Source organism: Ambystoma mexicanum, chromosome 9, assembly GCF_040938575.1.
Source record: "Ambystoma mexicanum isolate Mex_15411 chromosome 9, UKY_AmexF1_1, whole genome shotgun sequence".
NCBI classification, from domain to species: domain Eukaryota; kingdom Metazoa; phylum Chordata; class Amphibia; order Caudata; family Ambystomatidae; genus Ambystoma; species Ambystoma mexicanum.
The window spans coordinates 910,092,221-910,105,828 of NC_090931.1; the positions used below are offsets into that span (position 1 = coordinate 910,092,221).

Consider the following 13,608-nt stretch of genomic DNA (forward strand, 5'->3'; position numbering starts at 1 on the left):
CTAAACAATGTCCATACAACACATCACAAGCAGTACAAGGGTAAACAATAGAAAAGGCCCATAGGCGAGAAGAGCAAAGCAGGGGCACGGGTTAGGAAAGTTTGGTGGTGGGTGATGTGGTGGGGCGCGGGTGACTGCTATCTGGGGTGATCGTGCGTACCTTATCAGAGTAAATGTTTGAATGATTCCATCTCTCACTGATCAGATCGCCTCTTAGAATGGACGGGAGGGCCTGGGCGGGCTTCAATTAGCTTTTGAAGTAAGTAGGTAACGCTTAGTTTGAATATTGTTCCTGCCTTGGAATCTTTGGGGGTTCAGTGACATGACCCGGCTCCGAATAAAGTGAGTTTTAATGTCGTTTGGCTGTGTAGCCCTCTGCTTTCTCCTGCTCCCTTTTGTACCTATTGACTCACAGTCGTCCGTATGTACGCACGCCCAGATAAATATGTTTGCTTTTTATGTTGCTGTTTTTTACGCGTAGAATGGGTGTTTTGGTGTCGGATTCTTTATTTAAACATCTCTTTGTCTCTCTTGCCTACTCTACCCCAAATACCTTTATGCGTTCCTTGCCCAGGCTGCCCGCCAAGGCTGCAATTATGATGTCAAGCTGTATTTCAAGGTTTTTAATGTATGCTCTGGTTAAAGCATTGGTTAGCGAGGAGATTATAAATGTGACTGAACGGACTGGTAGCTGAACACTGACCATCAGGAATAAAATGTTCATTTTCAGGGCCAAGATTATAATGTCTTAATTCCGGAATTGAAGGGAGAGGATTTACCTTACTGTACATGTTTTGGAGCATGCGCGGTGCGTGGGTGGCTTTGCATTCTACTCAGTGGGGCGGTTTGCAGTTTAAACATGAAAGAAACAATAACTTACGTGTGCAATAAGAGCAGGCAGTGAAATTGCTGAGAATATAACGCGGAAAAGCAATCCCATGTGACTTACAAGTTGGTATCAGAAACAAAGCTAGCCGGGGGTCAAATAGCAGCTAACTTGTAGAGTTCTAATTATGCATACATGTGTCATTAAACGTTGTAATCTATAGCGTAATGCGCTGTTCTGTGAGGATTGATCAGGAGTGAGATCGGAGGCCATTTTACACTGTGCAAACAGTCATTATTTTGACTGTGCCAAAGGTATTAAGAATTTGCACAACACACGCCTGCCACTGGGATAGCCTCTTAGCGCTGTATGTTGTGGTCTGGAGATTAGTGAACAGGCCTCACACGCGCAAGTGCGTGTATGCACATCCTGCAGTGTTTCTTCTGCGAGGGCCAGCCACGTGGTCCATTCGTGGCATTGCATTCTTGTTGCTGTCTCTAACCCATGCCAGTGTAACTGTGCAAAATGTTAGGAACAAGATAGGCACGTGCTACATCGGACCAACAGGATAGATCCAGTCGGGAAGACGTGTGGCAAGGTTCAAGGCAAATGGGGTCCCTTTGTGGTGCTCACGAGTGTCCTGCATGATGACTGGCGGTGTGCTCCGATCCGGGTACTGCAAGCATGTGGATGCGGCTATGCATTAGCAACAATGCACAGAAGAGAGTGCAGTTGGGACCCTAGGGCATGCAGGCACTGGTACTGCAAGAATGTTAATGTGGCGATGCATTCGTCCATTTTAATTATTTCCATTTTAATTATTTTTAATGTGGCGATGCATTTGTAATGAAAAGAATCGAGTGCAGCTGACACTCTAGGTCATATAGAGTTGGTACGGCCCGCATGTTGATGCGGCTATGCATTAGTGATGCACAAAATGGAGTGCGACAGGGACCCTACATCATGCAGAAATTGGCACTGCAAGCATGATGAAGCGGCTATGCATTGATGATGCACAGAATAGAGTGTGGCTGGGCATCTGGTGCATGCAGAATTTGGTACTGCAAGCATGTTTATGTGGCTATGCATTAGTGATGCACAGAATGGAGTGGGGCTGGGCGTTTAGGACATGCAAAAGTTGGTACTGCAAGCATGTTTATGTGGCTATGCATTAGTGATGCATACAATGGAGTGCGGCTGGGAGTTTAGGGCATGCAGAAGTTGGTACTGCAAGCATGTTTATGTGGCTATGCATTAGTGATGCATGGAATGGAGTTTGGCTGGACTGCTCCGGCAGGCAGGCCTGGTACTGCAAGCATATTAATGTGGCAATACATTTACAATTAACAGAGCCAAGTGCAGCTGACACTTTAGTTCATACATAATTTGGTACTGCAAGCATGTTGATGCAGCTATGTATTAGAAATGCACAGAATGGAGTGCAGCTAGGACACCAGGTCATGCAGAAGTTGGTACTGCAAGCATGTTGATGCAGCTATGCATTAGTGAGGCACAGTATGGAGTGCACTGGGACTCTAGGTCATGCAGAATTTCGTACTGCAAGCATGTTTATGTGGCTATGCATTAGTGATGCACAGAATGGAGTGGGGCTGGGAGTTTAGGGCATGCAGAAGTTGGTACTGCAAGCATGTTTATGTGGCTATGCATTAGTGATGCATGGAATGGAGTTTGGCTGGACTGCTCCGGCAGGCAGGCCTGGTACTGCAAGCATATTAATGTGGCAATACATTTACAATTAACAGAGCCAAGTGCAGCTGACACTTTAGTTCATACATAATTTGGTACTGCAAGCATGTTGATGCAGCTATGTATTAGCAATGCACAGAATGGAGTGCAGCTAGGACACTAGGTCATGCAGAAGTTGGTACTGCAAGCATGTTGATGCAGCTATGCATCAGTGATGCACAGTATGGAGTGCACTGGGACTCTAGGTCATGCAGAATTTGGTACTGCAAGCATGTTTATGTGGCTATGCATTAGTGATGCACAGAATGGAGTGGGGCTGGGAGTTTAGGGCATGCAGAAGTTGGTACTGCAAGCATGTTTATGTGGCTATGCATTAGTGATGCATACAATGGAGTGTGGCTGGGAGTTTAGGGCATGCAGAAGTTGGTACTGCAAGCATGTTTATGTGGCTATGCATTAGTGATGCATACAATGGAGTGCGGCTGGGAGTCTTGGGCATGCAGAAGTTGGTACTGCAGGCATGTTTATGTGGCTATGCATTAGTGATGCACAGAATGGAGTGTGGCTGGGAGTTTAGGGCATGCAGAAGTTGGTACTGCAAGCATGTTGATGTGGCTATGCATTAGCGATGCATGGAATGGAGTTTGGCTGGACTGCTCCGGCAGGCAGGCCTGGTACTGCAAGCATATTAATGTGGCAATACATTTGCGATTAACAGAACCAAGTGCAGCTGAAACTCTAGGTCATACAGAATTTGGTACTGCAAGCATGTTGATGCAGCTATGTATTAGCAATGCACAGAATGGAGTGCAGCTAGGACACTAGGTCATGCAGAAGTTGGTACTGCAAGCATGTTGATGCAGCTATGCATTAGTGATGCACAGTATGGAGTGCACTGGGACTCTAGGTCATGCAGAATTTGGTACTGCAAGCATGTTTATGTGGCTATGCATTAGTGATGCACAGAATGGAGTGGGGCTGGGAGTTTAGGGCATGCAGAAGTTGGTACTGCAAGCATGTTTATGTGGCTATGCATTAGTGATGCATACAATGGAGTGTGGCTGGGAGTTTAGGGCATGCAGAAGTTGGTACTGCAAGCATGTTTATGTGGCTATGCATTAGTGATGCATACAATGGAGTGCGGCTGGGAGTCTTGGGCATGCAGAAGTTGGTACTGCAGGCATGTTTATGTGGCTATGCATTAGTGATGCACAGAATGGAGTGTGGCTGGGAGTTTAGGGCATGCAGAAGTTGGTACTGCAAGCATGTTGATGTGGCTATGCATTAGCGATGCATGGAATGGAGTTTGGCTGGACTGCTCCGGCAGGCAGGCCTGGTACTGCAAGCATATTAATGTGGCAATACATTTGCGATTAACAGAACCAAGTGCAGCTGAAACTCTAGGTCATACAGAATTTGGTACTGCAAGCATGTTGATGCAGCTATGTATTAGCAATGCACAGAATAGAGTGCGGCTAGGACACTAGGTCATGCAGAAGTTGGAACTGCAAGCATGTTGATGCTGCTATGCATTAGTGATGCACAGAATGGAGTGCACTGGCACTCTAGGTCATGCAGAAGTTGGTACTGCAAGCATGTTTATATGGCTATGCATTAGTGATGCACAGAATGGAGTGCGGCTGGGAGTTTAGGGCATGCAGAAGTTGTTACTGCAAGCATGTTGATGTGGCTATGCATTAGCGATGCATGGAATGGAGTTTGGCTGTACTGCTGTGGCATGCAGGCCTGGTACTGCAAGCATATTAATGTGGCAATACATTTGCGATTAACAGAACCAAGTGCAGCTGTAACTCTAGGTCATACAGAATTTGGTACTGCAAGCACGTTGATGCAGCTATGCATTAGTGATGCACAGAATGTAGTGCGCCAGGACTCTAGGTCATGCAGAAGTTGGTACTGCAAGTACGTTGATGCAGCTATGCATTAGTGATGCACAGAATGGAGTGTGGCTGGGAGTCTAGGTCATGCAGAAGTTGGTAGTCCAAACATGTTTATGTGGCTATGCATTAGTGATGCACAGAATAGAGTGCGGCTGGGAGTTTAGGGCACGCAGAAGTTGGTACTGCAAGCATGTTTATGTGGCTATGCATTAGTGATGCATACAATGGAGTGCGGCTGGGAGTCTCGGGCATGCAGAAGTTGGTACTGCAAGCATGTTTATGTGGCTGTGAATTAGTAATGCACAGAATAGAGTGCGACTGGGAGTTTAGGGCATGCAAAAGTTGGTACTGCAAGCATGTTTATGTGGCTATGCATTAGTGATGCATGGAATGGAGTTTGGCTGGACTGCTCCGGCAGGCAGGCCCGGTACTGCAAGCATATTAATGTGGCAATACATTTACAATTAACAGAGCGAAGTGCAGCTGACACTTTAGTTCATACATAATTTGGTACTGCAAGCATGTTGATGCAGCTATGTATTAGCAATGCACAGAATGGAGTGCAGCTAGGACACTAGGTCATGCAGAAGTTGGTACTGCAAGCATGTTGATGCAGCTATGCATTAGTGATGCACAGTATGGAGTGCACTGGGACTCTAGGTCATGCAGAAGTTGGTACTGCAAGCATGTTTATGCGGCTATGCATTAGTGATGCACAGAATGGAGTGTGGCTGGGAGTCTAGGGCATGCAGAAGTTGGTACTGCAAGCATGTTTATGCAGCAATGCATTAGTGATGCACAGAATGGAGTGTGGCTGGGAGTCCAGGGCATGCAGAAGTTGGTACTGCAAGCATGTTTATGTGGCTGTGAATTAGTAATGCACAGAATAGAGTGCGGCTGGGAGTTTAGGGCATGCAAAAGTTGGTACTGCAAGCATGTTTATGTGGCTATGCATTAGTGATGCATGGAATGGAGTTTGGCTGGACTGCTCCGGCAGGCAGGCCCGGTACTGCAAGCATATTAATGTGGCAATACATTTACAATTAACAGAGCGAAGTGCAGCTGACACTTTAGTTCATACATAATTTGGTACTGCAAGCATGTTGATGCAGCTATGTATTAGCAATGCACAGAATGGAGTGCAGCTAGGACACTAGGTCATGCAGAAGTTGGTACTGCAAGCATGTTGATGCAGCTATGCATTAGTGATGCACAGTATGGAGTGCACTGGGACTCTAGGTCATGCAGAAGTTGGTACTGCAAGCATGTTTATGCGGCTATGCATTAGTGATGCACAGAATGGAGTGTGGCTGGGAGTCTAGGGCATGCAGAAGTTGGTACTGCAAGCATGTTTATGCAGCAATGCATTAGTGATGCACAGAATGGAGTGTGGCTGGGAGTCCAGGGCATGCAGAAGTTGTTTATGCTCACATGTAAATGTGTTGTGCTTATTGTAGAAAAGGCACATTGTTTGTACAGGTGAGTAATCAGTTGAATTGACTGATGACAGTGATGCAAGCCTGGAGTGCAGGTTATTAACGTGTGGCTACACAGACTTGTAGGACGCTTGGTTGGGTTGGCCGTTGATGAGTAATAGGTTTTCAGGCCATGGTTAGATTAATGCGGACCTTTTCCTGATAAAAAGACAGGTTTTAATGACATGTGAGATGCATTCGAGCGTACAGATCCGGGAGTGCAGTAAACGTTTTAGCTTCGCCATTTATACTGAGAAAGAAGCCCCACCGAAGTGGGATTTTGTCAAGCATGGGGATCCCATCGTTATTATATAGGAGGGGTTGCCATAGCATGTTAAAGCATGTATGAATTAGTCTTTTTCTATAGCACACACTGAACTGAATCCCGTCCAGGTCATCCTCATGTTTGCAGTTTAGGAAAATAAGGCAGAGTGAGGAAAGGAGTTTTGCCAAATGTCAATGTGGAAGCCAGGAGCCAAGGATTCCCAGTTCTCCAGGTTGCATTGTGGGCAGCAGGCCAGGCTGCAGATCATCTCATCTTTGCTTGTATACACATGCGTGATGCTTTCTTTCTGCATCGTAGGCTTTCAAGAGCTAGACCAGTGCCCTGGGCTTGATGAACCTGGACTGAAACCCCCTTAACCACATATAAAACATCTTGAAAGAAACATGTCATGCAAAGCAAGAATTATTCGCTCTCAGAGGTGGGGAGAGCAAAGAAAAGAAGACACATCTGCAAATTGATTTCAGGGCCATGCCACCATTTATGATATGATATTTTATTTGTATACGCACCCATACACAAGTGTTTCAGAGCGCGATGAGGCAAGGGAGGGGGAAACAAGGAGGATAAAACAACGATCTTACTAGGCCCAGTGACATTGAGAACGTGCAAGTACAGTGGAGAGGGAAGGGGGGAAAGTGCGAGGGGGAGGAGAGGAGTGGAAAGTGCTGAACACGGGATAGAACAACAACAGGTAGTGCAGCCAGCAGGTGGTAAGTGTGAGAGTAAGGTGTAGACAATGGGTGTTTGATAGGTGCTGGAAGAGGAGTGTAGAGTTGCAGATACAGATGCAAGTGCAGGGGTTGCCAAGAGGCAGTGTGGGTGTGTGGCTAGGAAGGCAGGGATCTGTGCCCAAAATCGGAGGACAGCCAGGTGCCCAGTGCCAAAGCCGACGGATTAGCAGGGGAGAGGAGGAGCGAAGGCAGAAGCAAAGAGGCAGGTTTTGAAGTGCTTCTGGAACTGAAGATGGTTCTCCTCAAGTTTCAGAGAGGCAGTGAGGCTGTTCCAGAGGGAAGCCCCAGCTGAGGAAAGCGATCTACCCCCAACTCATTGCCCGGAGTAGCGACTGACCCTGAGGGAGTGGAGGTGACAGAGCAAAGAGCTTCAGTAAGGCTGTATTTACGGAAGGATAGTTGAAGCTATTGTGGACCGAGGCCCCAGAAAGCCTTGTTGACAATGCAAAGGTTCTTACATTTAATCCTAGCAGCCACTGGGATGTGAAAGCAAAAAGAAGATATTGAGGCTGAGTACCCCAAAACGAAAATACACCAAACGCGGGTTACAAAGAAAGATACAGAGATCTTTATTCTATAACTGAACAGTTTCAAAGGACAAAGCAACAGATAGCTATCAGGCCCCCCAGTACGACACAGCGAGAACCAGCCCTGTCCGGTGTGCATAGTGAGTGGGACTGTACATCAGAATAATCGCACCTTTTATAAAGTCCAAAACATGATGTCCAGCCCACCTACAAGTTAATACATCACGGATCTAGGGTTCGTGCCGAGTTCGCATCTTAATTTATGCATCTATACATTTAGGGGTTATCCTTAACATATCTGCAAACAAGTTACAATAGCAACAGTGTGTCTTTGGATTTCACATTGATCTTTCACATATATCTTAAACAATATAGTCAAACAAGTGTTCACATTGGATGCTCGAACAGTATTGTGCACAATATACGTTCATGGATTAGCTTCGTTGGTCCAGGTAATCCTTTATACACAGGTCAACGAAGGACAGGGTCTCAGTACATGACCCTAACATTTGGCCTGCAGGCAGTTTACATATTAACTTGTACACAGAGGTCAAGACGGCCATGTTACATTCGGTATGACACTGTCCACCATCTTAGAACACAGGGTGACTTTAGAGAGAGAATCTAAAATGGCAGATGAACCTAAAATGGCGGCTTACACAGATCTAAGGTCATGACCTTGCGACGCGGATTTCCTCGCAGAGCGACTTGGCCTAGGCCAATATATATATATATATATATATATATATATATACGATCTAGAGGGTATAATATGATTTCCCGTTCGACAAACCCTCCTTTTGGCCTATGCCAAGCGCTAAACTAATTCTAATCACTTTACGAACAAGTCCATGTCTCAATGTCCACACACCCTGAATCACCATCGGAGATATCAATCGCCATTAGATCGGTTACCAGAATTTCTTTCAGCACATATTCATTGGAGTTCTTGTCTGGGGCGTATACCTTGCGTCCTAACGTACCCATCGCCTGTGCACAACATCCCCCTAGCATCGAACATATACCAGGAAGACGCTGTATACAGCAACAAAGGAACAACAGAATTCCCAAAATGATCAGCAAGACCAAAAGTACCTTCCAACCCCAAGATCGCAAGAAGTCCCAGAACCAAGCGCTAAGATCCCAGTTTCCCTCGGGAACATGCACTTCTGAATTTAGGACATGCAGATTCTGTATTGCCTTGAAGATAGTTGGGGAGGAATCTGGCGTAAAAACACAGCAAGCGGACCCCACTAATTTACATACCCCTCCACGTTCAGCTAGGATGACATCTAATGCCATCTGGTTCTGAAGTGCTACTAGCCTTATTGCTTTCAGTTCTAGAGTCATATTATAGAGTATGTCAGTGGTCCGGTTGATGGTTCTCTCCAGTACTCTCGCTAGTCTCCTGATATCCTCAGAGTTCATTATTTGTCCCCAAAATGGCACAAATGACTTTGCTACATCTCCAAAAACCTGTGCTGGAGTGTCACCATCCTCGTCCCGCCGTGGACGAGCCTTTGAAACCTCTACAGTACTGGCTATGAATACCCCGGGTAACAGGATCCCTAAATAACAAGTTCCCTGCCAATCCCTGGGTAACCATGGAAATGCTACATTACCACAAACAAAGTAGACAGGTTCGCCTACATACAAAGGTCTATCTTCCCCAGTCAAATTCGCAACGTTGGCGCAATCTTTAAAATCACCCATTGACTGAGTACCATTCCTCTGTATGCAGAAAGAAACTGAATCGGGGCTATGGTTAACAGTGTAAGAAGGAGGTGTGGCATCCTTATTGCCTTTAAGAGCCATTTTAAAAGAAATCAAAGATTGGAAAGGACGAGACAGTCTATCAGAAGGCCTAATAGAAGCAACATTGAGCTTACTCCTATTTGCAAAAAGCGAGCATCCTAAGGGAGTCCAAACACATTTTTCAAACTGATTCAGATTAGTCCATCAAAGTTCCCGAAAATGCTATCGTTCCAGTGACCAAAGAATAGTGCTCTAAGAGAAGCATAACATGCAGTTGTCAAAGGTAAAGGATGAATATACCAACCTAGCCCCTTATCCCCATGTTGCGGTAACTGCGAGCAAACCCAACAGTTAGACCTATTAAAGATGGCATGTGTAGCATTCATGATGAGTAATAGCGTATTGTTGTAATATCTCTGTCTATGCTGAGAATCCCTAGGAGATAGGGTGTGCAGATGCACAAAAGGAGTAGAAACAGTAGGTACATTTTCAGTTGGTAACAATTTTTCAAACAGATGCACTTCTTCTAGATACCAGAAGCCTACAATGATGACTATTATAAAACCAATTAACATTATCAACAAACAGCAATACTTTTTTGGGGCCCATATTGCAGACTGTCCTTTTTCGCAGCTAGTCACATGTTCGCTTATCAGTCTTGTACGAGCTGTAGTGGTGGCAGGCATTGTAATCTTCAAATGAACACGCCAATGTTTTTTAGCTGGCGACTGCCGGGCCGAGCATCTTCTTAGTCCTTCCATAAACCCTAGCCAACAGAATCCCTGTATAGATAATAGATCGGGCCAAAAAGGCAAGCCCTTGATGATTTTCCTCGATCGCACAGCCGAACCATGCGGTAGGTCTATTTCCTGGGTCGCAGATCGCACCTCATGCTTCCTGGTACTGAGTGATCTGAGAACAACGTGTCGTCACTTCCCGTTGGAAGCGACGTATCAAGAACAAGAGAAGATGCAAGATCCAGAACAACAGCTTCTGGAGACAAAACTATTGGAGAGTGTGGAGGCAAAATGGCTGTTTCTCCAGGCCCCTGGGCTCAGGGAGAGTCTCCAACACACACTCAATGCTATTTACTGCTTCGGGATTATTGAATGCAGTACTGGTGAGGAGTTCTGTTTCTTCTGTATCGTATGGCACTGGGTGTGGAATCTTCTTGGTGTGGGTAGCGTGGATCCAATTTTTCCTGCCCGACACCCGCACCGCCGTTTGCGTGACCAGCAGGACTTGGAAGGGTCCCTGCCACCGAGGTGCAAGGCAAGACGATCGCTCAAATATTTTAACGAGGACCCAGTCACCAGGCCGTATGCTGTGACCGGGGCCCTCGTACCATACAGGTAAAGCCTCTTGCACCTGGTGATAAATCAAATACAGGTTTTTAGTCAACTGGCTACAGTAATCTGAAAGTAGTACATTTTCCACATTTCGCAGTGAACAATTTTTCGGAAGGTTCCAGATATTAGCAGGCCTCCCCATAACCACCTCAAAGGAAGAGAGCCCAGTCTTAGTTTGAGGGGTCATAGGCATGGATAACAACACGATCGGTAAGGCGTGCGGCCATTTTAATTTGGTGCTGGCACAAGTCTCAGCTAGCTTGATTTTGATGATGCCGTTGTGTCTTTCTACTAGTCCGGCACTCTGAGCATGTCTGGCTGAATGGAACCGTTTATCGATCTGTAATCCCGCGCATATCTGCAGAATTACAGCAGTGATAAAATGTGGACCATTGTCCGACCAATTGACTCTTGGTAGCCCGAACCTAGGAAAATATTCTTTGACATTGTCTTTGCAGTAGTCATGGCTGTAGCGTCTTTAACAGGAAAAGCCTCAACCCATTTGCTAAAAGCACAAATGACAACTAACACATATTTCAAGTTATGACATCGTTCCATTTCAATAAAGTCAAAGTGTATAACCTCGAAGGGGACAGAAGGTGGACCAAAACTTCCCCTAGGAGTTGATGTTCACTTTCCCACACTATGCTGTAAACAGATCATGCAGTTTTGGACAAAACGTTCAGCTACCTTAAAGATTGTGTCATTCAACCATACATTTCCCAGCATTTTTATAATCTTGCGGGCACACATATGCGTAGGGCCATGAGCCATGACGACCATCATCGTAATATATGCGTCAGGAAGTAGCCATTTCCCTTCAAATCCATCTACCCAACACCCATCATCATCAAGTTTCCCCAAGCCCTCAGCCCCCTTTTTAGACTCTTCCAATGTGGCATCGGCTTGGATATCCCTTACAGAATCGATACTCTCATCCATAGTACAGGTATTTGTGGCTTCCCTTGAAGTATATATGTCTAAAGAGAGGTCAGTGGCAGTCTGCTTAGCTATCTGGTCAGCAAAAGCATTCCCTTTTCCTATATAATCTGCAATCTTTTGATGCGCTGTGCATTTTATAATAGCTAACTGAGTAGGGAGTGCAAGCGCTGAGAGTAGCCGTACTATCAAGGAGCCATGCTGGATCTTTGTACCATGTGAAGTTAAGAACCCTCTTTCTGACCAAAGTCTCCCAAAGTTGTGACCCACCCCAAAAGCATACTGTCAGTGTATATATTCACAGTAAGCCCTTCGGAAAGTTCATAAGCTCGGGTCAATGCTATAATCTCTGCGGCCTGTGCGGAGTTATGCGTGATTCTCTTGGTTTCCACGACCGTGCTCAATGTAGTGATTGCATAAGCAGCTGTGGATGTAACATCCGGAAGTTTGAAGCAGGAGCTATCGCAAAACAGCTCCCCTTGCGGATTGTTCAAAGGAGTATCTTTTAGATCAATTCTACCCTTTGTCTCTTGTTCGGTAGTGTAAAGAAAGTCATGTGACTCTTCGTCACTGCAAGCAGTACCTTATGGGAAAGGTAAGAGTTCAGCTAGATTAAGAACACAACACCTCTTAATTTGTATGTGTGGTGCAAACAAGATCAATTCATATCTTGTCAACCGTGCGGAAGTGAGGTGTTGCGTTTGAGTTCTATTCAGTAGAACATCTACATAGTGAGGTACCATCAGGGTTACAGCATGGCCTAGGACCATTCCCTCACTCTGTTTTACAGACGCAGCAGCAGCGGCAGCTCCAAACATCTTGGCAAAGCGCATGCTACAGGATCAAGGGCGGAAGAAAAGTAACCGCATGGCCTATTCTTCCCTCCATGTTCCTGCGTTACTACAGCCAAAGCACATCCATCACATTCATGCACAAACAACAAAAAGGCCATTTCATAAGTTGGTGTGCCCAAAACTGGTGCCAAGCACAATACAGTCTTGAGCAAATCAAATGCACGCTGGTGCTCCATGTTCCACGGCAATGGCTAAGAAATGCCCTTCTTTCTCAGAGCCAACATCAGCTTAATCGTTAACAAGAAATTCGGGATCCACTACCTACAGTAAGAAGCCATTCCTATGAAGGCTCTAACTTCTTTCTGCGTATTTGGGACAGACATGCTAGAAATGAGTTTTATCCATTCAGGCATCAATCTTCTTCCCTCCTTTGACAGGAAATAGCCTAAATAGGTCAACCTCCTAACAACAATATTGAAATTTCTTGAGCAAAGCTTTATGTCCATGTTTAGCCAGGTGAATGAGCAACAACACAGTGCCCTCCTTACAAGCGCTTTCTGAGTCGGCAGCTAAAAGCAAGTCATGAACATATTGAAGCAATGTACAAGTAGAGGGCAACTCAAGGGTATCGAGTTGTTCTTTCATAGCCCTACTATAGATGCTAGGGCTTTCCGTGTAACCCTGTGGTGCACGGGTAAATGTGAAGGAGTGTCCCCATAAGGTGAACGCGAACAGATATCTACTGTCCTTGTGTATAGGAATACTAAAGAAAGCATTCTTTAGATCCACAACACTAAAATAAGTAGCTGAGGCCGGAATCATAGGCAGTATCGTCGTCACATCAGGCACAATTGGAAATTGTGGCGCAACAATCTTATTGATGGCACGTAAATCAATTATGAAACGAAAAGGAATTGCGTTATCGCCTTTTTTGTACACGGGCAAAATCGGACTATTGCCTAAACTACCTGCAATTTCCTCAACCACCCCTCAATGCACGAAATCAGAGACGATGCATTTCAAAGTTTGCTCACCATCGGCTGAAATCTTATACTGCGAAATGCGCAGCAGCTTCATTCCATGTTTCAAAACAATCTTGACAGGCTCAATTTGTAAAACACCGACATCATTGTCATCAACTGCCCATAAACACTCCGGAACAGCACTAAATTCCGGTGGCAAAGGTCTAGTCAAGAATTGGGAGACAGAAAGTTGCTGTGGCAAAATCGTCAAACGCACTCCATCAGAGGAACAATGAATTACTGCATTTAATTCCTTCAACAAATTCAACCCAACCCTCCACAATTCGAAGTCAAAA

The 13,608-nt window shown here is 45.4% G+C and overlaps 1 protein-coding gene across 1 annotated transcript in view; it reads left to right on the forward strand.

The window, feature by feature from the left end:
- The first annotated feature begins 321 nt into the window (after window positions 1-321).
- SLC19A1 (solute carrier family 19 member 1) overlaps window positions 322-13,608 on the forward strand; it is a 405,409-nt gene continuing 392,122 nt past the window's right edge. Inside the window, exon 1 of the mRNA XM_069616071.1 lies at window positions 322-342. The gene's annotated coding sequence lies outside the window, so the exon portion shown is untranslated. The remainder of the gene's footprint in view (window positions 343-13,608) is intronic.